Raw genomic sequence first — 27,407 nt, 5'->3', positions numbered from 1 at the left:
CCATGTGTCACACGTGGCCGACCGACACCGAGTGCTCAAGTCAAAGGTTGACCCAATTAACGAAGGTTAACCCATGGTTAGGAAACGACCTAATCCAACCCTAATTGCTAAACAACCCCCTAATCCGGCCCAACAGCGAGGGCCCATCAAGGTAATATAAATATCATGCATTCCAAGGAATAAGGTACGTCATTATCTACAGTATTCCAGCCAGCCGAATACGATACCCCACTGACTTGAGCGTTGGAATGCCATCTGCAGGTACCCCACCCGCCTGAGGAGTCATCCGGCGAGAAGAACCGAAGGAGGAAGTGAGGTACGACCGACCCAGCGACATTCGAAGACGATAGTTCTCCAGTCCCCAACCTCGTTCGAGAACAGAAATCATAGGAGAAGAAATTGAATGAGCTTCAGTCGTATGTTTATTATGAAGTAAGTTTTGAAAATAATTGGTTTGCATCATAAGAATAGATTTATTAGGTAAATACTTAATTTTAAGACCAAGAAAAAAATTCAGCTGACTAAGTTGTTTCAAGGAAAAGTTTGAATAAGAATACGTGAGTTACCGATTATTATAATATCATTTACATAGACCAAAAAATATATAACTTGTAACTATTTTCTGTAAATAAAAAAAAGAAATCAAAATCCCTGCTAAAAAATTCAAGTTGACGAATAGTAATTTCCAATAGATCAACCATTGTCGTGGTGCTTGTTTAGCCCATAGATACATTTATTCAGCTTACAAACAAGAGACTTAATATTTGATTCAAAATCAAGTTTTTTAGCAAAATAAATCATTTATTCAACATCACTATATAAAAAAAACATTATTAACATCAAGTTGAAACAATCCATAAAATACAACAATAATAAGAATAATTTTGAATGTAATGGGTTTCATCATTGGAGAAAAAGTTTCATGCAAAAATGGTGATGGATATTGAGTGCAAAAATAACCTAAAGGAAACCCCTGGAGCTTCGGACCTTGTAAGAAAGACGGAGGCCCATTTAGTAGAGGGCTGGTCCTATTCTTCAGCCCAACAATAAGAGGAAGACTGTGGGTCTAAGCATAGGTTAGTTGAAGAGGATTTTGGATTGAGGGATGAAATAGGTCACACTCGCATGCTGTGCGAAAGCCCTATAGGAGGCCCGAAAGTGAGTGACAGTAAAGTAATACGAATGACAATCTCTGATGGCAGACTCTCAGGGGACCTTGTGCCACAGAGTGGTTCGTCATCAAAGATGAGGGAGGTCAACATGGTGCAATACGTGCATGGAGGCGATGAAGATGAAGGAGAAGAAGGAGTAGCATTCCCAGGTGCACCGTCTTTACCACATTCTTTAGAAGATGGGGGAGCAAAGGAGAGAAGTAAGTCTAATTCCCCGCCACGTCGGAGGAAGAAGAAAGGGCTCTTTGATTTGGGAGAACCTTTCTCCCACCCGAGGCGGTCGGCAAGGCTCAACAAAAGATTCTCTCAGGCAAGTACATCATCTAATCGCAGAGACGTAATATCTTTAGCTTCAATTTCTGGTAGGGATATTAAAAATTGGAATTCTCGCTTGTATGCTTCTCGTAACATGGAGGAATCATCTGAAGTAATATGAATGGCAATCTCTGATGGCAGACTCTCAGGGGACCTTGTGCCACATAGTGGTTCATCATCAAAGATGAGGGAGGTCAACAGGGTGCAATACGTGCATGGAGGCGATGGAGACGAAGGAGAAGAAGGAGTAGCATTCCCGTGTGCATCGTCTTCACCACATTCTTTAGGAGATGGGGGAGCAAATGAGAGAAGTAACTCTAATTCCCCGCCACGTCGAAGGAAGAAGAAAGGGCTCTCTGATTAGGGAGAACCTTTCTCCCACCTGAGGTGGTCGACAAGGCTCAGCGAAAGATTCTCTCAGGCGGGTACATCATCTAATCATAAAGACGTAATATCTTTAGCTTCAATTTCTGATAGGGATATTAACAATTGCAATTCTCGCTTGTATGCTTCTCGTAACATGGAGGAATCACCTAATCTGTGGGAAATTGGAAAGAAAATTGGGTTGTCCTGCCGAGGGGATGAAGAGAAGGTTGTCCAAGAATATGTTAGTATGGAAGTAAGAGACTCAGAGGTTATGAACTATCATAAGGAGGGTATTGAGAAATGTGTACTATGCTAATTGTGAATTTGAATATAAGAGGTATGGGGGAAAGTACCAAAGCTAGGTACTTGAGACAAATCACAGCGAGTGAGGGATAAGAATTTGTATGTCTACAAGAATCAAAATCGAAGGTGCTATGGGATGCTAAATGCTACTCTTTGTGGTGGGACAACAAAGTTGGATGGCTACATTATGAAGGAGACAATGGAAGAGGAAGCTTGTTGTCGATGTGGCATAAAGAAGCTTTTTGCTACAATAGTCATTTGATGGGGAAGGGGTTCATTGTTGTTTTCGGCAAACACCTCAAATCTAATCTCAGATGCACAGTGGTAAATGTCTACGCTGCCTGCAACTTGAGTGATAAGAAGACCCTTTGGACGGAGCTGTCTAATATCAAAGCCACTTCACAAGATGTGGTTTGGTGTTTGTGTGGTGACTTTAATGCCATAAGAAATCGCAGTTGTACCGACCAAGTCATCGGGTGTGATGACGTGTCTAGCACATGACCACGTGAGGCGGGTTTAGCAGAGCACGTGGCTAAAGAAGGGCGAGTGGTTCAAAAGCTAGTGTAGTCGCCGATTGTGGAAGCGACGTGCTACAACGTACATGACCAGTTGTCGCCGAGATCGTATAACGTCAACGTGTTGACGATGGGAGATCAGGTGGTCTGACGCTGCCGCGAGGAGCACATCGCCGGATTTCCCGGTAAGCTCAGTTGGAGCTGATGAAGGCTCAGAAGTGTAAGTTCAAGTGTACAATTCCAGTGAGGCGATTGTTGCGCCAGCATAGGGTGTGAAGGGCGTGTGGGTTGAAAGGGACAACTTTTCTATCAGCGACAGGATTCCCAGAGTGGACATTCGTTGGTGACAAGGTCTCCTCAGCCCCAGGAACATTCATGGCGCAGTGATAAGGAGGGTGCCATTAACAACAGGCGATATCATAGAGATGGTGCATTGTGCTGCACCCGATACTCGCCTGGTCAGGTGGTTTTCTAAGGCACATTGCGTGTTAGCTTGCTCATGAGTAGATGACTTAGTTGCGCGGCTGGTTACTACACAGAAATAACGTTCAAGTTGCCTCGACCCAGATGACGACACGTGTAGGGTTGGATGTTATCTGTTACTCCAACCAGATGGTGACACGTGTAGGGTTGTGTGCAATAGAGAGGTGACGCTCGAGTTATCCTAGCTCAGATGATGACACGTGTAGAGCTGGGCGTTACCTGCTATCCCAGCCCAGATGGCGACACGTGCAGAGCTGGATGCGAGCCACGCATCAAAAAGCATAGCGGCCTAGAGAGAGAAGAAACCTAGCTATAAAGGTAAACTTAACAGAATTTGCAAAGGTACGTTTTCATTACGGCTCATTCTGCTAGGGTTGTGTGCCTTTAGTACAGTTCTTCAGAGCATATTTTCTCTGAGTTTTGGGTGTTCTTGTTACTGACTTGAGCGGTGGAGCGCCACCGGCCGTAGAGGCGCCACCTTGTGTTTTCAGGTTCCCAGAGGAAGCTCTTGTGGTGTGAACTTGAAGGGCACGTGGAGTCAAGCTGGTGAGGAGGTTCATGACGAGGCAACGCTTTGGCGCTAAGTCAACCGGCAGGATCATTTGGCGCCCACTGTGGGGCCATATAAAAGGTGATTCCCAACCATAGTTCGTGTTTGTTGTGGTATTGGTGTTTTCTGTTCGACTGCTCGCTATCGCAGTCGATTCCTAGAATTTTCACCATTTGTTTGGAGTTTCTTTGAGTTGCTGAGTTTGCTGAGAAAAGATGAGGACAACACGGTCAAGTTCATTCGCGCCGTCAACAGACGAAGATGCTGTGTCCATGACACAAGTGATGGACATGATAATGACACTACAGGAGAATGTGGCAGCATCGCGTTCTGAACAGGAAAGGATGCATGAGGCGCTGGTGGCCTCGCAAGCCAGAAATGAGGAGCTGAACAGGGTTAACGAAGAGCTGCGCAAAGCCCTACAGGAGAGGGAGGAGCGTGCGGTCGGGGACAGATCTGCACCCCCATCCCGACCGCGCAGCTTCCTCGTGCCATTTTCCCAGGAGATCATGGACTCAGTGGTCCCGGCTAACACTGTGGCGGTGAAAGCGTCTTTCACTGGGGTGGAGGACCCCGAGGCCCATCTCACGGCGTTCCATACTCAGATGATGCTCTCTGGGGGTCTGACGCGGTTTATTGTAAGGTGTTCATGAGCACCCTTAGTGGAACAGCGTTGGACTGGTTCGTCAGTATACCTACTTGCCACATTACCACTTTTCAACAGTTTTCCAAGATGTTTGTGGAGCAGTATATAGTGAACAAGGCACCACCATTGGTGTCTTACGACTTGTTTGACGTGAGACAGTACCAAGGGGAGTCCCTAAAGGATTTCCTGAATAGGTTCGGGGTCTAGATAGTTCGCTTGCCAGGTAAGGACGAAAAGATGTTTGTACACACCTTCAAAAAGGGTGTGTTACCTGGGCCTTTTAGTGAGTCACTTATCAGGAGTCACCCCGCCACGTTTCCTGAAATCAGGCGACGTGTTGTGGCCCACATCGCCGCTGAGAGCGAAGTCTCTGAGAAAAGGGGAAACGTGGCCCCAGCCAAACCACCGCGCGCCCAGACGAGGGTCCAGCCGCAAAGAGTAATGTAGGCAGCGGCGGGGAAGAGGGACCAGAGGATGCGTCATCCTTATGATCCCAAGAAGAATAACGGGAAGGGGAAGGGGCCAGGGCGGCCCAGAGAGACTAACCGCCCACCAAGGTATGAGTTCGTGATGGGGTTGGCTGATCTGATCGCCATCCCGAATATCGCTGCCAGGCTCAAAGTGCCTGAGAAGACGACAAAGAAGGTTTTGGGGCCAAAACCAGACACGTGGTGTGAGTTCCATAAGAGCTTTGGCCACTCCATCAACTAGTGTTTGGCTTTGGGATACCAACTCGCCGAGTTGGTCAAGTGCGGATTTCTGAAAGATTACTTGCTGGAAAAGCAAGCGGGCCAACCAGCGGGTTCCCAACCAGCGAGCAACGAAGGACAGCAGCACGAGGTGCCCGTCCACGGCGAGATCCACACCATAGCTGGTGGATTTTCAGGTGGAGGGTGCACTGCATCGCAGCGCAAGAAGTACGCGAGATCGTGATGTCAGTGGAGGTCTTTGAGGGCCACTCACCCGACGTGGATATCACGTTCACAAAAGGAGACCTTAGGGACGTTGTACCTCACGACAACGACCCTATTGTGATCTCACTTGTCACAGCGGGAAGGACAGTCCACAGGGTTTTGGTCGACCAAGGGAGCTCGGCGGATGTTATGTTTTGGCCAACTTTTGAAAAATTACAACTGTCGCCTGATCAGCTGAGGCCATATGGGGGCTGCCTGTACGGTTTCGCCAGCGATCAAGTGGAGGTAAGGGGGTATATTGAGTTGAGGACGACCTTCACGGATGGTTTTGCCTCGCAAACGGAGAAGATCATGTATCTTGTTGTAAACGCTCTGTCGGCGTACAACATACTGTTGGGAAGGCCAACGCTCAACAGAACGGGGGTTGTGCCTTCGACAAGGCACATGAAGGTCAAACTACCGTCCATGGAGGGTTTGATCATCACCATTCGCTCTGACCAAAAGGAGGCGAAGAAGTGTTACGAGAACAGCCTAAAAAACAAGAGGTCTGTGTGCCACGTAACCACAACACCTCCCCCTGGCGCGGAGCCTACGCAGGAAACCCGGCGGCGAGTTTCAGACACGGTGTTGGAGGTGATCGCCGGGGGCGATGTGCCCATGCAGGATATAGAGGCGAGGTCCGAGAGCACCGCTCGATTGGAGGGGGAAAGAAGTTGCTTGGAGACCACCAGAGAAACAGGCAGTGGAGGAATGGCTCGAGAAGGAGATCAACGGCAAGGTGTTTAACCTGGGGAGAACCTTGGATAGCGAGACGCAAGACCAAATCGCAAGGTGATCAGTAGAAACCTGGATGCCTTTGCGTGGGCCGCTTATGACATGCCGGAGATTGACCCCGGTTTCTTGTGCCATCGCTTAGCAATGGATCCCCAAGTCAGGCCTATCCGCCAAAGAAGGAGAAAGTTCAACGAGGATAAAAGGCAGGCGATCAAAGAAGAAACACAAAAACTCCTCGCAGCAGGCCACATCAGAGAGATTCAATATCCGGAATGGCTCGCCAACGTCGTTCTGGTCAAGAAGAGTAGTGGAAAGTGGCGGATGTGTGTCGACTTCACAGACCTGAGCAAGGCCTGTCCAAAGGATTCTTATCCTTTGCCGAGTATAGACGCCATGGTAGACAGTGCATCAGGGTGCAAGATGCTCAGTTTTCTGGATGCCTTCTCGGGGTACAAATAGATCAAAATGCACTGCAATGATGAAGAGAAGACCGCCTTCATGACGGAAAGGTCATGCTACTGCTACAAGGTGATTCCCTTCGGGCTGAAGAATGCGGGAGCCACGTACCAAAGGCTAATGGACAAGGTGCTCGCCCCAATGCTCGGAACGAATGTGCAGGCATACGTCGACGACATGGTCGTAACGTCCCTGGAAAAGAGCAAGCACGTTGCCGATTTGGAAGAGTTATTCATCACCATAGCCAGGTACAAGCTGAAATCTGAGAAGTGTGTTTTTGATGTGGAAGCAGGAAAATTTATGGGATTTCTTTTGTCGGAAAGGGGAATCGAGGCTAACCCCGAGAAGTGTGCCGCCATCTTGGCAATGAGGAGCCCCGCCACTGTGAAAGAGGTGCAGCAGCTCACCGGGCGAATGGCCGCCCTGTCTCGATTTGTATCGGCCAGTGGGGAAAAGGGTCATCCATACTTCCAATGCTTGAAGAGGAACAACAGGTTTGTCTGGACGAAGGAGTGCGAGGAGGCCTTCATAAAGCTCAAAGAATATTTGGCGAGCCCACCAGTTCTATGCAAACCCCAAGCCGCAACGCCACTCAGGCTGTATTTTGCCATAAATGAGAGGGCAATAAGTGCAGTGCTCGTCCAGGATCAAGATCAGGTCCAAAGTCCCATCTATTTTGTTAGCAAGGTGCTGCAAGGCCCAAAGGTGAGATACCAGGCCCTAGACAAGGCAGCATTAGCGGTTGTATTCTCGAGGAGACTGCGCCATTACTTCCAGAGCTTTACGGTGTTGGTAATGACTGATCTGCCAATCCAGAAGGTTCTGAAGAAACCAGATGTGCCCGGAAGGATGTGAAGTGGGCGATTGAGCTGTCGGAATTCGACATCAAATATGAGCCCCGGGGATCGATCAAGGGGCAAATTTTTGCTGATTTCGTGGTCGAGTTGTCCTACGAAATAGCGCAAAACGCCAAGGATGACTTTCGTTGGGTACTCTCGGTTGATGGGTCGTCCAACCAACTGGGCAGCGGGGCTGGGGTCATTTTGGAAGGACCCAACGGCGTGTTGATAGAGCAATCACTAAGGTTTGCTTTCAAAGCAAGCAACAATCAAGCAGAGTATGAGGCTTTGATCGCCAGAATCTTGTTGGCAAAGGAAATGGGGGCGAAGGTGCTGATGGCGAAGAGCGATTCGCTGTTGGTCACTGGGCAAGTGACTGGCGAGTTCCAAGCCAAGGACCCGCAGATGGCAGCCTACTTGGAGTACGTGCAAGAGCTAAGGAGATCTTTCGCTCTGTTCGAAGTGGTGCACGTACCAAGAGAGCAGAATGCCCGAGCTGATTTGCTAGCCAAGCTCGCCAGTTCGGGCAAGGGGGGCAGACAGAGGACTGTCATTCAAGAAACATTGAAGACTCCTCGAGCATTCGTTGCAGACCACCAAATTCTTCATGTTCACAGATCGACGGAAAGAACGGCGAGAAGCCATAGATCCCTAACGCAGGAAACTTTGAGGAGGCCGAGGGTCAGAGCGCGCCCAGCAGCAGAGGTGAGAACGATGCAAGTTTGCGCTGCCCACGAGCCAGACACGTGGATAACGCCATACCAACGCTATTTAGCGGATGGCGCGCTTCCAGTTGACTCAACAGAGGCCAGAAAGATAAAGAAAAGTTCCAGCAAGTTTACCCTTATTGACGGCGAGCTATACAGGTTTGGATTTACACACCCTCTTGTTGTATGTGTACACGGAGAGAAGTGCACGAGGATTATGGCTGAGCTGCATGAGGGGATTTGTGGGAGCCACATTGGAGGTCGATCTCTGGCGACAAGGACTATCCGTGCAGGCTATTACTGGCCCACGATGAGGGAGGATTGCAAGAGATATGCCCAACGTTGCAAGCAATGCCAGCAGCACGTCGACTGGCACACGGTGCCCCCAGAAGAGTTAAAGTCAATCTACAGCCCTTGGCCATTCCAGACATGGGGAATCGATATCCTGGGACCCTTTCCGTAGGCAATCAGACAAATGAAGTATTTGGTTGTGGCAATCGAATACCTCACGAAATGGATTGAAGCAGAACCAGTAGCCCAGATCACCGCGCACCAAATCCAGAGTTTCGTATGGAAGAATATTGTGTGTCGTTTTGGCGTGCCCAAGGGTCTAGTATTAGACAATGGGACCCAGTTCACAAGCCACCTGTTGAAGAAACTGTGCGAGGACATCGAGACACAGCAGGTGTTTGCTTCCGTGGAACACCCACAAACGAATGGGCAAGTGGAGTCCGCTAATCGGGTTCTACTGAGAGGATTGAAGAGGAGGTTGGAAAAAGCCAAGGGGTCTTGGGCTGAGGAGGTTCCCCGCATAGTGTGGGCATATCATACTACTGAGCAATCGGGAACCCACGAAACCCCGTTTAGCTTAGTGTATGGATGCGATGCCATGATTCCGGTTGAAATCCAAGAAAGCTCGCCGAGATTCCTGAACTTCGTGTCGGAAGATTCGAACGAAGAAAGGAGGATGAACTTGGATTTGCTGGACGAGGTCAGGGAGGAAGCGCGGGTGAAGGCCGAAGCAGTAAAGAGAAGGGTTGAGCGTAAATACAACTCCAAGATAAAGCCGAGACAGTTCAGAGATGGCGACCTGGTGATGAGGAAGGCCCACCAGTACGAGATGGAAAACAAATTGTCACCCAAGTGGACAGGTCCATTCAGAATAACCGAAGCACTCGGGAACGGCGCCTACCGCTTGGAGACGCTGGGGGGAGGGGCGATTCCTCGCACTTGGAACGCAACCCACCTCAAGTTTTACTACAGTTAAGGCATTGTAAGTAGCAATAAATTCCAATAGTTTAAGATGTATCAGTTTAAGCAATTTTTCAAGGGGGCACTCTTTTTTCCCTGAGAAGGGTTTTTAATGAGGCCACCCAATAAAGAAGGTTTCGAAGTTTATCGAAGTTTCCCAAGTTATTAAGTTTGCATGCTGTTTGTCTTTCAAAATTAGTGGGGTAAGATTAAAAATGGGAAATCCAAATTGCATGCATCCAGTACAAAACTTTCGAAACGTGAAGCCTTAAAAACCCTCATCGCCACCTGGCGACTGGAGGTGCAAGTTTAAGTTTTTAAGTCCTCACCGCCACTCGGCGATCGGAGGCACAAGTATTAAAATTTTTCTGACCGCCACCAGGCGAGAAAGAGATTCAAAAGTCCTCCTCGCCTTGAGCGAGCGTAGGCGAGAAAGAGATTTAAAAGTCCTCCTCGCCTTGAGCGAGTGTAGGCGAGAAAGAGATTTAAAAGACCTCCTCGCCTCGAGCGAGCGTAGGCAAGAACAAATTAAAAGACCTCTTTGCGTGAGCGAATTGAGGCAAGTTGAAAGCCCTCAATGCATCCGGGGAGGAGGAGATGTAGCCCCTGGGCAAGTGGAGGCATCAGGAAAAGTCCTTCTCACCCTCGAGTGAGTTTAGGCAAGATGAAACTGAAAAGCCAGGGGTGTTAACGATCTCAAGTACGGGAAAGGAGGGTTGGAGAAGAACTCTTTCCGCTTGAGTGAGGCACGAATATTGGCCTAGTAAGACCAGTTAAGTCAGAAGTTAAAGGATGGTAGGAGAGGTTCGCAGAGGGCACCCCACCACCCAAATCATTGTTCTGAAACTCAGGGAGGTAGAGAAGGATCCGAAAGGCGCCTCTACCCCCAGATGAGGGGACAATGATGCGAGTTATTTCAGGGTAAAGACTTGGGGAAGGCAAAGGGAGATCTGAAAGGCAGCTCTCCTCCCAATCGAGCAAAGATGAAATCGGAAGGTGGTCCCGCAGGGAACATTCTCAGTTAAGGGGAAGGTGATGTCGCCAGAAGCCCACTGCGCGAGATCGAAACAGAAGAGAATTGCATGGCAAGGGCCGCGCCAGCGAAGTTCTAGGCGACGACGTAGAAATGCCTTTGGCCCTTGGTAGTTCGGGCGAGAGAGGGTTCAGATATTAAGATCAACCTAAGCCCTTTTTACCTAGTAAGTGATTTCGGGTTAAACGTTATTGTTTCAAGTTAACTATTTGTTTAACTTAAGGTGGGTTGCAGAAAGTTAAGTACCGGTTGGTGCAAGACACGTTGAGTTGAGAAAAAACCATACAGCTAAACCAGTTGATTGCACAACAGATAAATCAGAAGATTATATACATACATATATATATATATATATATATATATATATATATATATATATATATATATGTGCACATGAGTACCGAACAGTTCGAACAAAATGAAAATTATTACAGACCAAGGAAAAACATAAGAGTTTTCAAGGCGATAAGTCAATTGGGGGCACGATCTTGTCGTCCACCACCTCGTTGTATACTGAGGACTCGGAAAGGTCAAGGTCAGGATATCTGCAAGCAAACTGCTCCAAAGCAGCGCCAAAGCCGGAGGTGACAACTTGGGCAGCCTCAAGCTGAAGCTCGTCGATCTTCGTCTTGAACCCACTGTTCGTCTCACGAACCTGGGTGACTTCAAGCTCGAGCTCGTCGACCTTCTTCTTGAGCCCGCTGTTCTCCTCGCGAACTCGGGCAAGCTCAGCAGCAGTTTCGCTAAGTTCTTGGGAAGCCTTGTCCCGCTCTTGCTCAACCTTTCCCAGAAGAGTCTCCCTCTCGACAGACCTCTTCTCTAAGTTGGCCATCTTCTCGGCATCAGTCTTCTTTGCCTCCTCCAGCGCGGCAATTTTCTCCCTCAGAGGGACGATCTTGCTCTCCAGCTCGACGACGTCTTGGAGTTTGTCATGAAGCTTTTTATGCAGCTCTTTGTTGTCTTTGCGCACGCTTTGGAGCTCGTCCTTGAGGGCATTTTCGACCTGCGAAAACTCGAGGCCTTGCATCAGCATGTCACACTTGGTCTTCTCGGCCGCGGCTTTTGCGGTGCTTGCCACCTCTTGGTTGACCTGGTTATCGAGCTCAAACTTCTCCAAGGAGTCCTTGAGCCCTTCGCCGACGATTTGAGGAAGACAGTCGTCGACCATGGCACTTAGGTGCACGGTAAAGGACTTCAGAGCTTCTTGAAGAGCGGCTGGGAGGCTCGAGGTTGCGGTGGGAGGCGGGGGTTGGTGCTCACCACCACCCTCACAAGGTTGAATTGTGGGGGGAGCTTCGAGGCGTGGTGGTGAGGCGGGCAGCTCTTCAGCGGCTTGATTGGAGGCTTGCGTATCAGCAAGTTGCTCAGGAGCGCCCTCAGCAACTGAAGCATTTGAAAGTGGAACATCCCCAACGGACTCGAATGGTGTGGAGGCGCTGGGAGGGTTCTCGATGAAGTTTGGAGCGGCGCTCTCAATTGCTGGGGGCTCAGTCAACGCCACCCTTTTCCTCTTGCAAATTAACCCATCCTCAGTGGCGTCATCCGTTTCTTTCTCAGATACTACCCTGGGGGCCTTCCTCTTGGCCTTCTTGAGGGGTAGTTTTTTGCGTTGGGGGGCTGGAAGAGCGGCAGCTGCGGGTGGACCAGCTGGTGGAGATTGGCCCTGGGCGGCGGCGATCTCCGCAACAGAGTTCGGGACCGTTTGGGAGCCCGCCGCCAACTTGTGGGATTTGGCTATGGCGCGTAGCTCAACCATTCTATCTTTCCCCAGCATCATATCTGCATTATTGGCCCACAGTTACCAAACAGCACAAAAATTCGGTGTTTAACAATGCACAAAAAGACAAGCAGTATAAGACAATGCATGGGGAAAGCTAAAACTACACACAAGTCAGAACAGCATCGTCAAGGCAAAGGCCGGACGATAGAAATATAAGCTAAGGGAACTCAAGGACGAACCTATATGGACGTCTAGCTGGCTTTCGAGAAACTCGTAAGAAATTATGGAGGAAGTGGGGAGAACCACGTTGCAGGAGGCGACTCTTTTCCAAAAATCGCACAAGTCCTTGTCGAGCGCCCCCATCTTTTCTGGCCCCCTAGCCTTCCTGAAGGTTGACTCCTTCTTCCCCTTATTCACCCAGTACAAGGGGAACCCGTCGAGAATAGAAGGGTCTTGATCGCTGCAGCATACACGCATGAACTTCCCCTTCCAATCCTTATAGGATTGCTGGAAGATAGAAACAATGGACCTCTCGGCGATCCCATTAAGGCTGACCCATAGACGATCGCCCGGGTTCTTCGCCTCTAACAAGTACAGGAATACGTCCACAGAGGCCGGGAGTCCGAAGAGATGGAAGAGGCCCAAGCACAAGCCCACATGCAAGCCCACCAGGGTAGATTTTGGCCAACCATAGAGTTATGGCCAAGAGGATCCAAGAAGACGTTCTTTTACATGTTCAAATGCCATAAACTCTAGTGTAGAGTAGACTTTAATTTCTTGTCAAAATTAGCATAGGAACTTTATTTGTAATTGTACCGCCCTAGTAGTCGGAAGTGATGACGTGGCATCAAGCTACGGTATAGGCGTGTTGACGAGACGCCAGGTTGGTAGAAGGGAAGGAAGTCGGGGGGCTCATGAAGTCGCCAGTTATTAAGTTGGCGTGCTCCGATCTCCAGCACACCAGAACCGGCGGTCACCGGGTTAAAGATGAAGTCGCCAGATGTAAACTCAGGCGACCAAGTGATTAGAGATCGCCGGAGCAAGCACATCGCCGAAGATGAAGGTGGTGCAGATTATGAAGGCGGCCGGCGAGACCACAGGGAAGGTGTGTACGAAGGCACCCTAGCTCGCCAATCCAGTAGAGATCGCACTCCAGGACAGCTATGCACTGAGTAGTATCATGCATAAGTAACTTAGCCAAAGGAGAGTCAGAAGCAGCGCCCAAGTCAAGGAGGCTCCAGATGATGGCACGTGTACAGCTGGATGCGAGCCACGTGTCCAGATGTGTAACTGCCAGGAGAGAGAAAGTGCCCAGGTATATAAGGGTTTCCCAACGAACTTCTGAGGTACGCACATTCAGATTGTCTTCTTTATGCTTGCGAGTTCTTGAGTATACTGAGAGAGAACTGGTTCACGGTTCCTTGAGAGTTCTTGAGTGTTACTCTTAGTATTTGGTGGTTCAGTCACTGACTTGGGCGTTGGAGTGTGATCGGCCGCAGCGGCGCTGCTCTGTTCTTTTGCAGGTTCTTGAGGTGGATCGCGGTGAAGGACGGAGGTTGACGCGGCGCACACGTCGATCCAAGTTTGACGAGGCATAGCTCTAGCGTTCTGGTCAACAGGCAGGATCATCAGGCGCCCACCGTGGGGCCGTGTAAAACCTGTTCCCATCCACAGTGTGAGTTCTTGGAGGTTTTTGCAGTTTTCTGTGTGGTTGTGTGCTGGTGCAACCATTGTTCGCTGTTCATCTAGATTTTGTTCGGTGATTTCGCGTTTTCCACCGTTCGTTTGGGTTTTTGTTCGGTGAGGTGAAGTTTTCTGCTGCTTGCGCGAGATTTGTTCGGTGAGATCTGAGTTCTTTGGCTCGTTTTGCTTTCTGTGAGAGAAGCGGTGGTTTCTGGTGGAGTTGCAGGTTTCTGTGGAGGTTTTTCGCGTTCTTGAGGTTTCTTTCGCAGTTTTCGTGAAGTTCTGACCGATTGATCGCTGAATCGATCGTCGCTGAAGGAGGTGTTGTTCATTGCACTCTGTGATTCGTCAAGTTTCATGAGAAAAATGAGAAGCAACCGTTGAAGTCCAGTTGCGCCCGTTGCTGCTGAAGGCGCCAGCGCCATGACTATGGCGCAGATGGTGGAGATTATGCGTTTGTTGCAGGCGAATGTGGAAGCCTCGCGTATAGAGCAGGCGAGAATGCATGAGGACCTGGTCGCCTCTCGGGCCAGGAATGATGAGCTTAGCAAAGTGACTGAAGAGCTGCGTCAAGCTCTTTAGGAGCAGCGAGGGCGTTCTATTGCTGAAGAGGTCGCGCCATCAACGCCGCCTCGCGTTTTTCCTATGCCTTTCGCTCAGGCGATTACTGACACGCCTATTCCTGCGAGCGTGGTACCTGTTAAGGCTGTTTTTCCCGGCGTGGAGGATCCTGAGGCTCATCTCACCACGTTCTATACGCAGATGATGCTGTCAGGAGGATCAGACGTCGTGTACTGCAAGATGTTTGTAAGCACACTCCAGGGGACGGTGCTGGATTGGTTTGTGAGCCTGCCTACAGGTCACATAACCAACTTCCAACAGTTTTCTAAGATTTTCGTCGAGCAGTACATCGTGAATAAGGCACCGCCCAGGGTGTCTTATGATTTGTTTGATATAAGGCAGTATCAGGGAGAGTCGCTCAGGGACTACCTGAATCGTTTTGGGGCGCAGATGGTCCGATCGCCGGCCAAAGATGAAGAAATGCTGGTCTACGCATTTAAGAAGGGCGTGCTGCCGGGACCATTTTGCGAAGCATTGATCAGGGCTCACCCTGCCACGTTTGCTGAGGTCAGGCGACTTGCGGTGGCCCACATCGCCGATGAGAGTGAAGTCGCCGAGAAGAGGGAAGCGTGGCTCCCGCTAGGCCACGTGCCCAGACCAGGATCCAGCCACAGAGGGTGCTGGAGACAGCGGCGGCTAGGAGGGATCAGAGGACTTGCCATCCTTATGATCCAAGAAAGAACAAGGGCAGGGGCCAAGGACGCCCACAACCAGCACGCCGGGAGTACAATCGCCTGCCTAAGCACAAGTTTGTCATGGGATTGGCGGACCTGATCGCCATTCCCAATATATCAGCTAGGTTGAAAGCGCCCGAGAAGGTGGGCGACAAGGTGCTGGGACCAAAGCCAGACGCCTGGTGCGAGTTTCACCAGGGCTTTGGCCATACCGATTTGGCTTTAGGATACCAGCTCGACGATCTGGTCAAGAGCGGGTTCCTAAACGACTATTTGCTGGATAGAAGGACGGGGGGTGCGTCGAGCTCCCAACCAGCAGGTGGAGAGGCTCAGCAGCACGAGATGCCCACACACGGGGAAATCCACACCATTGCAGGGGGTTTCTCGGGTGGTGGATGCACCGCATCACAGAGGAAGAAGTACGCGAGGTCTGTGATGACGGTGGATATGTTTGAAGACCACTCGCCGGATGTGGACATTACGTTCACCAAGCAAGATCTCCGGGACGTTGTGCCTCACGACAACGATCCCATAGTCATCTCGCTCACAGCAGGAAGGAAGGTCCACAGGGTTCTGGTGGACCAAGGAAGCTCGGCAGACGTGATGTTCTGGCCGACTTTCACGCAGTTGGAATTACCCCTTGACCAGCTGAGGCCCTATGGAGGGTGTTTGTATGTGTTCCGTCCGGTTGACCGGGACGTCTTCGTGCACGACCTCAACTGTCAGCTAGGGACTCCATCCCAATGATTGCCTGTGGATTCCTGCAAAAAAGAGGACAAAGAGGCGCCCTAGCGGCCATTTGCACTCCGACGCTCAAGTCAGCCAGCAAGAAACACCAAAACTATTCACCTCCGTCTCTGAGCACCGCGTATGGCACTCTGAAGGTGGTAAGAAATAACTGTGTACTGTGTGTCTGTGTTCTCTCTCTCAGGCAAAAATATTCCCCAGTCCCTTGTTCGTAACTAATGAAGCACGAGCAAGCAACTAGAGAGCTCTGGTAAATTTGCAGAAAGTTCCAACCCTTTTTCCAACATTCTCCGCGCTATTTAAACTACCCAAGCATTTAAAGCGCCTTAAAGCGCTTTTAATTACAAACGTAACGCACTCATTAAAGCGCTTAATTAGAAAACGTAGCGCATTTAAGACGTTGAAACGCTCGGGAGCCATTATAGTACCTGAATGCTCGAAAGGGAAACTATATTGAATGACTTTTAATTACCTGGCACCTGACTGAAGGGTGTTTCCATTCTGGCATGGCTGTCGTACACGTGGAGGGCCTCATGACGCCATGACCCCATCTGGGGGCGTTTCTGCCCATCTGGGGACGTCTCTACGTGTGAGTCCTCCTGCTTGGGAGTGCTACTGCGCTAGGGGTGACTTTTTGGGTGCCAACTCATGCACCCAAGTATCTAGTCACTTACTTCGAGAGCGTATCTGCCTTCCTTTTGTACTCTGCACCCGGTTGCCCTGGGCGTGACTTTCCTCTTGAGTCGTATCTGCCCCACAGGCGTCTCTGGGGCGGGAGGAGCACTTCACGAGTCAGGCTGCCCTACACTGGTGCTATTACTATGGCCTTGAAGCCACCTTTTCCTTCTCTTTATCGCTGCCCCGTGCTATTGGGACTTGAGGCCTTCCCACGGCGTCGCTCCCTCCATGGTCTTTCCTACCCATGGGTATCGGGGAACCGCACCGTGATTGCCTTGCTTCAGCACAGTTTGATCTGGCGACGCCCTGGTTGGGCGACGCCTTTGCCTTGGCGACGCCTTGCCTTGGCTTTGACTCTCCAGCCGTTGACTTTGACTCTCCAGCCGTTGACTTTGACTTTGACTTAGTCAACGCCCCGGATACGGGACGGTACACAAGCCCCCCATTCTTAAGCTGAAGACTTGTCTTCAGCGTAAAGACTAAAGCCTCGCCCACGCCGTCCACGTGCCATCCTGATGACGTGTCATTCCCTGCTGACTCAACAATTCTCAAATTGTTGACGTGACGCTTTTTGTACCCTAGGAGCGCTCTTACTGATTGATTTGACCTCCTCCGAAACGAGGATGATAACACCTTTTGGGCTACCCTTGATCGCGCGCCACGTGGCCCATCGCGCGGCCATCCTTCAGAGACCTTTGCGTTTCCCTTGGGCAATTGATCCTCTGACGCGTGGCACGATCTCACGACCCTCAGTTAGCGCCTCTTGAGTTGCGAAATGTAACGTTTAAGTTACTCCAAACCCTGCGCTCACCCTACTGTTACATTCATTCGCTCTGCAACTCCGCACTGTTCATCGCCTTCAAAACCCTTTTTCTCTGCAATCGTGATTCTCTCCTTCCTGCGCTCTTCTACTGCCTCCATTCCAATAGCAAAGGTACGATTTCGAGTGCTCATGACTCTTCCCTTTCGTCGCATTAGATGATTCATTGAACTGCCTGGGACTGTTGTTATTCGTGCATTACTGCGTTTCTTCACTTCTTCTTCCTCCTCTGGGTTTTATCGCGTGGGTGATGTTTCCTGGGGCTCTTTCCCCTTCTTGCCATGGCTACACTTGCTATACCCTTTTTCCTCTCTTCTTTCTCCAGCTATCTATTTTCACCATGACGCGCGCGAACGCGGAGCCTGATTCTTCCCCCACGACCCCCAAGTCCAACTACAAAGCCTTCTACCCCTGGGCCCCCGACGAGCTCCTGAGTGAATGCACCAGCCTGACTTCCTTCCAGGACCTGGAAGCTCACCGGGGGGACCCCCATTTGTACAACTTTAACTCCTTCTGCCGCACACACGACGCCCACATATCCGTCCGTCCCGGCAGGCCTGGGGAACCTGTTTGTTTGGACGACAGACCTAGAAAGGGGAAACCCTTCTTCTTCATGTACCAGACCGTGTTCAAGTGCGTAGGAGTGCGTCTCCTGTTCACTCCCTTCGAACGGGAGCTTCTTACTGAAATCAACACTGCCCCCGCCCAGCTTCATCCCAACAGTTGGGCATTCGTGAAGGGCTTTCAAATTCTTTGTGGACACCTGGGCATCCCCCCTTCTGTAGATGTCTTCCTGCATTTCTTTGAGGTGAAGAAACAGGGGAAAAGTTTCTGGGTAAGCTTTTCCGGGATCGCAGGCAGGATCCTCCTCTCCCTCTTCCAGAATTCTTATAAGAACTGGAAAGGGAAGTTCTTCAGGGTGTGCAGCGCCAAGCACGATCCCACAGCTTTGGATGGCTTTCCCCTTTACTCGACGGAGCGCCCTAAATTGCTCAGGGCCAAAACCCTGGAAGAGCTGTCTCCCGCCGATAGGGAGGTAAGCAAAGCCTTGGCCGGGTTGGGGATCGTTTTTGATACCTTGAAGCTGGTCGCTAGCGAGTACAATGCTCACACCCTGACCACCTACTTTGGTAAGGGGCCCTCCCCTCATCTTTTTTGTTGTGAACAGCATGCTATCGAACGTTTGTTTCCCCGGACTCTTATACTCATTTTATATTGTGCTATGTTACTTGCATTTCACGCCTCCATGTGTGTTGTAGTTCTGCATAGCTGCTTTGGTCTTAATTCTTGCTGTTTGGTCTGTCTTGATGTAGGATCGGTGATGGGCGCTTCCAAGAGAATGATGCTGGCAAAGGCAATGAGGGAGGCACGCGCCGCCAAGGCGGGCGCCTCCTTCACCCTTGCTGCTGATCCGGTTTCCCCACCGACTCTGTTGTCGCCTCCTCAAATCACCGCCGAGGCTACCTTGAGTTCACCCCCGTCGTCTCCTCACAGCCTTGCAGTACTTCAGACTCCTCGCTCTCCTCTACCCGTCGCCGTTGTTCCCCTAGCCGCGGCCTCGTCACCGGCTCCAACCCCCCTTGACAAAGGGAAACGGGTTTTGGAGATTCTATCAGATGATGAGGACTCAGAAGGCGTGGCTCCCTTCAGAAGAAGAAAATCTGCGCGGGTTCCTCTTCGGTAGAGGCGTCGCCCCAGGGAGGGAACCCCTTCATGGATAACCCCCCGAGCGCGACCTCACTCCCTCCCATGACACTCCAAGAGGAAAGGGCGAAGGCGCCGAATCTGCCCCGCCTCCGCCGCCGGCAGAAACCATTGCTTCCCCTGCTTCCGTCGCTGCCGCCCCTGACTTCATCGCCATCCCTCCTCCGATTATGCATCTAATGAGGGGCTTCACCGGCGGGACTCTGCCAGAGGGCACCGACAGGAAGGAAGGCATGCCCTTCTACTTGGGGGCCTTCTTGGCGGTGGCCCTTGAATGGCGCGCCCAGGCTAGAAACGCGGTTATGCAAGCTCAAACTCTCCAAGCCTTGGAAACAAAGGCGACTACTCTGGAGGAGGAAATGAGGACCCTGGGGCGCCAGAACGAAACTTACCAAACCTCTCTGAAGCAACCGCAAGAGTCCAAAGCAGAAACTGAGAGGCAACTGGCAGAGGCATTGGAGCTCCAGGCTGGCTTTTTTACTCGTGAAGTCGCCCTCCAAGTCCAGGTAACGGGCCTTCAGGAATTGCTCAAAGCTGATGCAGAAATTCAAAAGGACCTGAAGGACCGTTGTCGTGAGCAGGCTGACAAGACGAAGCGGATGGAGGGGGAAATGGCCACACAGGCCAAAGCTATGGACCTTCTCCGGGCTGACTACGACAAGCTACAGGTCGAGGTCAGTCGACTTCGCGTTGAGAAAGAGGCTCTGGAGAAGCAGGTGACCTCTGGGGATGCTGCCGTTGAGGAGCTGGAGAAGGAGAAAAAGTCCCTTATCCAGGAGATGGCGGGTACTTTCGAGGAGGGGTTCCAGGAGGCTCTGACCCAGGCGTCCTGTGAGAACCCTGGCATCAATATATCGAACTGCAACCCCATGCACCATGTCGTCGACGGGAAGGTCGTGCCCATGGACGTGGATGACTGAACCGCTGCCTCTCAACCGCCATCTTCACTTTCAAGCTTAATTCCTTTATTTTTTACGCTTGCCTTTGACTTTCTCTGTTCAAACTTGTAATTCTTTGCACTATCCGTACTCTTGCTACAAATTTGGGTGTTCTTATGATTGCTTTTGTGTCTTTGCCATATACGATTCTGCTTGTGCGATCTTATTCTCATCTTTTGCCTTCTTATGCTTCGGTTGTTCTGTTTGTATCATATTCGCTTCTTTGCTTCGTCGGGCGGCTTTGTATGACCGAGAAAGGCCGCGTTCCAACCCTCACGCCCGTGGAGAGGCTCACCTAGTGACGCCGTACCGTCCACGAGGTGTTTCTAACACCGAAACGGTTCTCTCCCTGGTTCTTAGCCCCCGGCGCCCACGCCTAAGGAGAGGCCTGCTACAGCAGTGCCGTATCGTCCTCAGGTGTCTAAAACGTCGAGTGCTTTTGGGGGGGGGGGGGTTCGTTCCCTCTATGGTCTTTCCTTCCCATAGGTATCGGGGAACACCCTGCCAGCAATTCGCTGGCGTTTGGCGATCTTATCTCCCTCCACAGTCTTTCCTACCCGTGGGTATCGGGGAGATAACACCAGCAACTAACTCTGCCTCCTTCACTTTCGTCTCCCTCCACAGTCTTTCCTACCTGTGGGTATCGGGGAGGCGACCCTACTGATATATGGGTTGGCGACGCCCGCGACGTCTCATGCCGGCGTCGTCCTTTACGTCATTCCGGGCGACGCCTCGGGCGTCTCACGCTAGTGTCGCCTCGGGCGTCGTCCCTAATCTTGACATCGACTTTGACCTTGGGCTTGGTCGATGCCTGGGGGCGGCGAAGAGCTCAAGGCCCTTCCCGTATCTTCCACGAGGCGCTCCTTGTATAGCTGATGAGACGTTCAGTCATTCAACTTGATCCACGTGGCGCTTTCTGTATGGCTGATGGGACATTCAGTCATTTCACTGAGTTCTGACTCCTGTTGTGCCCCTGACCCACTTTCGATGGCGCATAGTACCACTGGATACTCTATTGATATGACGCTCTCAGATCTTCACCAGTGGTGCCAGGGTCGTCTTTTCATCTTGTGCCACGTGGATCAATCGTGCGGTGCATCCATTCGCGTCATTTGGCGCTCTAACCGCTTTATTTAACTCTTCAAACTCTGAAACTATCCTCATCATTTTCCCACTCTTCATAACCTACTTACGTTCTCTCTTCTTGCACCCTTTCTTTCTCACGAAGGGTTGTTCCAGCAATCTCTCCCCTTGCTCGACTCTTGCATTTCCGGCAGTCCCCACACCCTTGAAACCCCTGATCTTGTTAAAGAATGTCTTCTCATGCCGCTTCGTCCAGGGTCCGTCCCAAGGATTTGTACCCCTGGGCTTCGAGTGAACTTCTTGATGAGTGTTCCTGCGTACTCTCTACCAGGGCCATACGGGAGCATAAAGGGGAGTCGTGTTCTTATGACCACCGGGCCTTCGCAAGGAGGCACGATGACGATATCGTTGTGCTCCCTTGCGCTCTAGGGGAGCCAGTATGTGGAGACGAACGGGCCAATGAAGGGGTCCCTTTCTTTTACTTTTACCAGGTGGTGTTCAAGACCATCGGAGTGCGCCTACCCTTCTCCTGGTTTGAGAAGGAACTGCTGTCGGAGATCAATGTTGCTCCGGCCCAGTTGTACCCCAACAGCTGGGCCTTTTTCAAAGCCTTCGACATTCACTTCGGGTTTCTGGGTTGTGCACCCTCGGTTGACCTCTTTCTTCACTTCTTTGAGGTGAAGAGGCAGAGACACAACCTCTGGGTAACTCTCAGTAATGTCCCCGGGAGAGTTCTCTTCACACCCTTCCAAAGCTCGTTCTCCGGGTGGAAAGGCCGGTTCTTCAAGATCTGCCGTACTGACCTGGTTCCCGACGCTCTGGATGGGTTTCCGCTGTACTGGGTGAGGGAGATGAGGCCCCTCAAAACCAAGCCCTTCAAGAAGCTGGCTCCAAGTGATCAAATAGCTTGCCAGATTCTTGCTGAGGCGGGAGGTTTTGACTCTGCCACTTTGATCAGCCTCGAGTCCAACGCTGGGACTCTCGAAAAGTACAAAGGTAAGAGTCGCTGCCCTAGAAACTCCGGCCCTTGTTGTTTTCTGTATGTGCATGTCTTGCCTCATGGCATCTCTGACAAATTTATCTCTCTTGGTGCAGGTTCGAAAATAAACCGAGAAAGGAGGACACGACTTACCCGAGCTCTGCGGGCTGGGAAAGGGGCTTCGCCTTCCTCCATTGCTGATTCTGATGACCACTGACAAATGGCTTTTTTGTGATTTGCACGATTTGTAATATTCGCCCCATTTGGGCTACTTCAATTGTATTGATCATTGCTTGTAACACCAACTTTTTCTATATCAATTGGTTTTAGGCAACGTCACTTTACTTTGCATACATTCGCATATTGCGCGCTTTCCTTCGCCCTGCTCATCAGCGGCGCCCGCCTCCATCCGTACGACGCCCTCTTTCTTGACGACGCCTTGACCTAGGCGGCACCTTCTTTCTTGGCGACGCCTTCTTTCTTGGCGACGCCTTCTCTCTTGGCGACGCCTTCTCTTGGCGACGCCTTTCCTTACTTCAAACGGAGAAAGATACAGGCTAAAACCCAAGGCACTTCTTTTTCTCAAATTGGTTTTACCTTTATTAGGGTGACCTCATTAAAAAACCCCCGATAGGGAAAAAGAGCGTCCCCTTCAACTAAATTGTTACATAAGTCAACTGAAATAAAATTTTAAGTTGGCTGCATTCCAACTGCGCGGAATAGGACCTCCATCTAAAGTCTCCAGGTTGTACGAACCGTTGCCCTTAGCCTCAGTAACTCTGAAGGGTCCGGTCCACTTGGGAGACAGCTTATTCTCCAACTCGTATGGGTGAGCTTTCCTCATCACTAGGTCGCCGACCTGAAACTGTCGCGGCTTCACCTTAGAGCTATATTGCCGCTCTACTCTTCTCTTCGTCGCTTCAGCCTTTATTCTAGCTTCTTCCCTGGCCTCGTCTAGCAGATCCAGGTTTACCCGTCTCTCTTCATTGGATTCCTCCACCACAAAGTTTTGAAAACGTGGCGAGCTCTCATGTATTTCTACCGGGATCATTGCGTCCGACCCCGTAAACCAAACTGAAAGGCGTCTCCATAGTAGAGGATTGGGGCGTGGTGTGATAGGCCCATATGATCCTTGGTACCTCTTCTGCCCACGCCCCTTTGGCTTTTTCTATCCTTCCTTTTAACCCTCTCAGCAGAACTCTGTTTGCCGATTCTACCTGCCCATTAGTTTGGGGGTGCTCAACTGATGCAAACACCTGTTTAATGCCTACCTCAGCACATAGGTTTCTCAACTGTTGACTGGCGAATTGAGTTCCGTTGTCGGATATCAACCGCCTAGGTACGCCAAAACGGCACACAATGTTCTTCCACACAAAATGTTGTACTTTGTGTGCTGTGATTTGTGCCACGGGCTCTGCCTCTATCCATTTGGTGAAGTATTCGATGGCAACGATCAAATACTTCATCTGCCTGATCGCCAATGGGAAGGGGCCCAGGATGTCGATTCCCCATGTATGGAAAGGCCACGGGCTGTATATGGACCGCAACTCTTCTGGCGGCGCCTTGTGCCAGTCGGCGTGCTTTTGGCATTGCTTACACCGCTGGGCGTGCCGTGCGCAGTCCTCTTTCACTGTTGGCCAGAAGAAACCTGCGCGTATTACCTTGGAGGCTAAGGATCTTCCCCCTACGTAGCTCCCGCAGATGCCATCGTGTAGTTCCGCCATTATCCTGGTGCACTCATCGCCACTGACGCATGTTAGGATACGGTGGGTGAAACCGTGCCTGAACAGCACCACATCCACCAAAGTATATCTCGCGGCGTTTCTTTTGACTTTTTTACCTTCTTCAGGCTCCACTGGGAGAGCGCCATCCGCCAGGTATCGCTTGTAGGGCGTCATCCAGGTGTCTCCCCTGGTTAGAACGCATACCTGCATCTGCCCTTCTTCGGGCGCGTCCGCGTATGTGCTGATGCGGGGCGCCCTCTGTGTATCCTGGGTCAAAGAGCAATGACTCCTTGGTTTTCCCCTGGATGTATAAATCTGGAGGATGTCCACCCTGTTGTCTTCCACGAATCTACGCGGAGCTTTGAGAGTCTCCTGGATCACTGTCCTCTGTCTACCCCCCTTGCCTGAGCTGGCCAGCTTTGCAAGCAGGTCAGCTCTGGCATTCTGCTCTCTCGGGACATGTATCAGCTCAAGAGCGTTAAATGCTCCTTTCAGCAACTGGACGTATTTCAGGTACGCCGCCATCTGTGGGTCCTTCGCCTGGAACTCACCCGACACCTGCCCCGTAATCAGCTGGGAGTCACTCTTCACCAAGAGGTTATGCGCACCCATCTCCTTGGCCAGGAGCATACCTGCTATCAGGGCTTCATATTCTGCCTGATTGTTGCTTGCCTTGAAAGCAAAGCGCAGGGCCTGCTCGATCAATATGCCGTCGGGTCCTTCCAAGACTATTCCCGCACCGCTCCCTTGTTGGTTTGAAGAGCCATCAACCGAGAGCAGCCACTACGAACTCGCTTCCACCTCCTGCTCACCTCCGGGCGAAAGTTCCGCTACGAAATCTACGTACACCTGCCCCTTGATGGATCCTCTAGGCTCGTACTGGATGTCGAATTCTGACAGCTCCACCGCCCAGCGTACCATTCTTCCTGCCACATCAGGTTTCTGCAGCACTTTCTGTATAGGGAGGTTGGTCATCATCACCACCGTAAAGCTGTGGAAGTAATGACGGAGCCTCCTGGCAGAGAACACTACCGCCAGCGCCGCCTTCTCTAGTGCTTGGTACCTCGTCTCAGCCCCCTGTAAGGCCTTGCTTACGAAGTAGATGGGCTTCTGACTCTGGTCCTGCTCTTGGACCAACACGGAACTGATGGCCCGCTCCGTTACAGTAAAATATAACTGGAGGGGCGCGCCCGCTACCGGCTTGTAGAGGACCGGTGGCGTCGCCAGGTACTCCTTCAGCTTAATGAAAGCCGCTTCGCATTCATCAGTCCATGCAAAGCGACTGTTTCTCTTGAGGCACTGGAAGTACGGGTGCCCCTTCTCCCCTCCGGCGGAAACAAACCTCGAGAGTGCTGCCATCCGCCCTGTCAGCTGTTGCACCTCCTTCACCGACGTCGAGCTCCGCATGGCGATAATAGCCGCACATTTGTTGGGGTTCGCCTCTATCCCCCTCTCGGTGAGCAGGAAACCCAAGAACTTTCCGGCCTCTACCCCGAAAACACACTTCTCGGGGTTCAACTTGAGGCGGTACTTGGATATTGTGTTGAACAACTCCTCCAGGTCTGCCATGTGCTGCACCCTATTCTGCGACGCCACCACCATGTCGTCTACATAGGCGTACACATTCCTCCCAAGCATTGGCGCCAGGACCTTGTCCATTAGCCTCTGGTACGTGGCGCCCGCATTTTTCAGCCCGAAAGGCATCACCTTATAGCAGTAACTGCATGTCTCAGTCATGAATGCAGTCTTGCTCTCGTCTCTTGGGTGCATCTTGATTTGGTTGTACCCTGAGAAGGCGTCCAGGAAACTTAGCACCTTGCTGCCGGACGCACTGTCTACCAAGGCGTCGATGCTGGGCAGCGGATACGAGTCCTTTGGGCATGCCTTGTTCAGGTCCGTGAAGTCAACACACATTCTCCACTTCCCGTTCGCCTTTTTCACCAAGACGACGTTGGCGAGCCACTCAGGGTACTGAATCTCCCTGATGTGGCCAGCACTCAGCAGCCTCTGCTTTTCGTCTTTCACCACCTGTTGTCGTTCCTCATTGAACTTTCTCCTTCTCTGACGCACGGGGCGGACCGTGGCGTCCATGCTGAGGTGGTGACACAGGAAATCGGGGTCGATGCCTGGCATATCCGAGGCGGACCATGCGAAGGCATCCAGGTGGCGTGAAATCACTTCTGCCACCCCTTCCTGTTCTTCTGGGCTTAGCGAACTTCCCAACTGGAAAGTCTTGCCGCCAATCTCCCTTTCTACGGCGTTAGCCGCGGGCTGCTCCCTGCTATCATCTTCGACGGGCGCCGCTTCCTCCACGGGCGCCGCGTCTTCCACGGGCGCCGCCTCTTCCACGAGCCTTCCTCCACAGGCACATCTGCTTCGGGCATCGCCCTCTCCGCTATGGCCTCTTCAGGCATCAACCCAGCGGGCGTCGCCTCAATCATCGTCGCATCCGCGCTCGGCGGACGTTCATACACCATGAATAAGCCTCTCTTCGTTTTCAGGCTGTTTTCATAGCATTTCCTCGCCTCTTCCTGGTCTGACCTGATGACTATCACCTGGCCATTGAGGTCCGGCAGCTTCATCTTCATGTGGCGTGTGGAGGACACCGCGTTCAGACGGTTTAACGCCGGTCTGCCCAGCAAAATATTGTAGGCGGAGTTGGCGTTCACGACCAGGTACCAGATGCTTTTGGTACGGGAGGCCTCTCCGTCTGTGAACGTGGTCCTCAACTCCAGGTACCCCCGGACTTCCACCTGGTTATCACCGAACCCATACAGGCACCCCGTATAGGGACTCAACAAATCGGGGGACAACCGTAACTTGTTAAAGGTCGACAAAAACATGACGTCTGCCGAACTTCCTTGGTCGACAAGCACTCTGTGCACCTTCCTTCCGGCTGTGACGACTGAGATGACAACGGGGTCGTTGTCGTGGGGTACCACATCTCGGAGGTCTCTTCTCGTGAACACGATATCCGACTCCCACGGCTCCCCTGAGAGCCTCTCTTCAATCGAATTCACCCCCCTCGTGTATTTCTTCCGCTGGGAGGCGGTGGGTCCCCGCCGGAAAAACCTCCAGCAATGGTGTGGACCTCGCCAAGCACAGGCATCTCGTGTGCTGGTTCTTCCGTCGACGACGGCAAGGTGGCGGTCGTTGTGGGATCTGCGACATAGTCCTTCAAAAACCCAGTCCTCACCAGCTCATCTAGCTGGTAGCCCAACGACAGGCAATTATCAATTTGGTGCCCGAAAGCCTCGTGGAATTCGCACCAAGAGTCTTTACGGGGCCCTAACACCTTGTCGGTCTTCGCCGGTCGCCTCAGCCTCTCAGCTATGTTAGGCACGACGATTAAATCCTTCAACTCAACCACGAAGTTGTACCTCGCCGGTCTTGCTCTTTCTCTGGCGGGGCGATCGCCCCCTGCTGGGCCCCGGGGCTGGGGCTTTCTGGCCTCGTAGGGGCGTCTCGCCTCTGGCTTCTTTCTCCCCGTCGTGGTCTCATTGACCCTGACGGGTTGAACTCGCGCCGGTCCCCTCGGGCGTGAGGGCACGGCGCTGGTGCGCTTCACACATACCTCCCCTTCAGAAGCAATATGCTCTACCGCCCTACGCCGTAGTTCAGCGAAAGTCCTAGGGCGGTTGCGGATAATGGATTCTCCGAAGGGGCCGAGGCATACTCCTTTCACAAATGCGTACACGATCATAGGCTCCTC

Source organism: Phaseolus vulgaris, chromosome 7, assembly GCF_051622355.1.
Source record: "Phaseolus vulgaris cultivar YP4 chromosome 7, ASM5162235v1, whole genome shotgun sequence".
Lineage (NCBI taxonomy): Eukaryota > Viridiplantae > Streptophyta > Magnoliopsida > Fabales > Fabaceae > Phaseolus > Phaseolus vulgaris.
The sequence above is the reverse complement of the archived record's forward strand: the minus strand, read 5'-3'. Positions refer to the sequence as shown.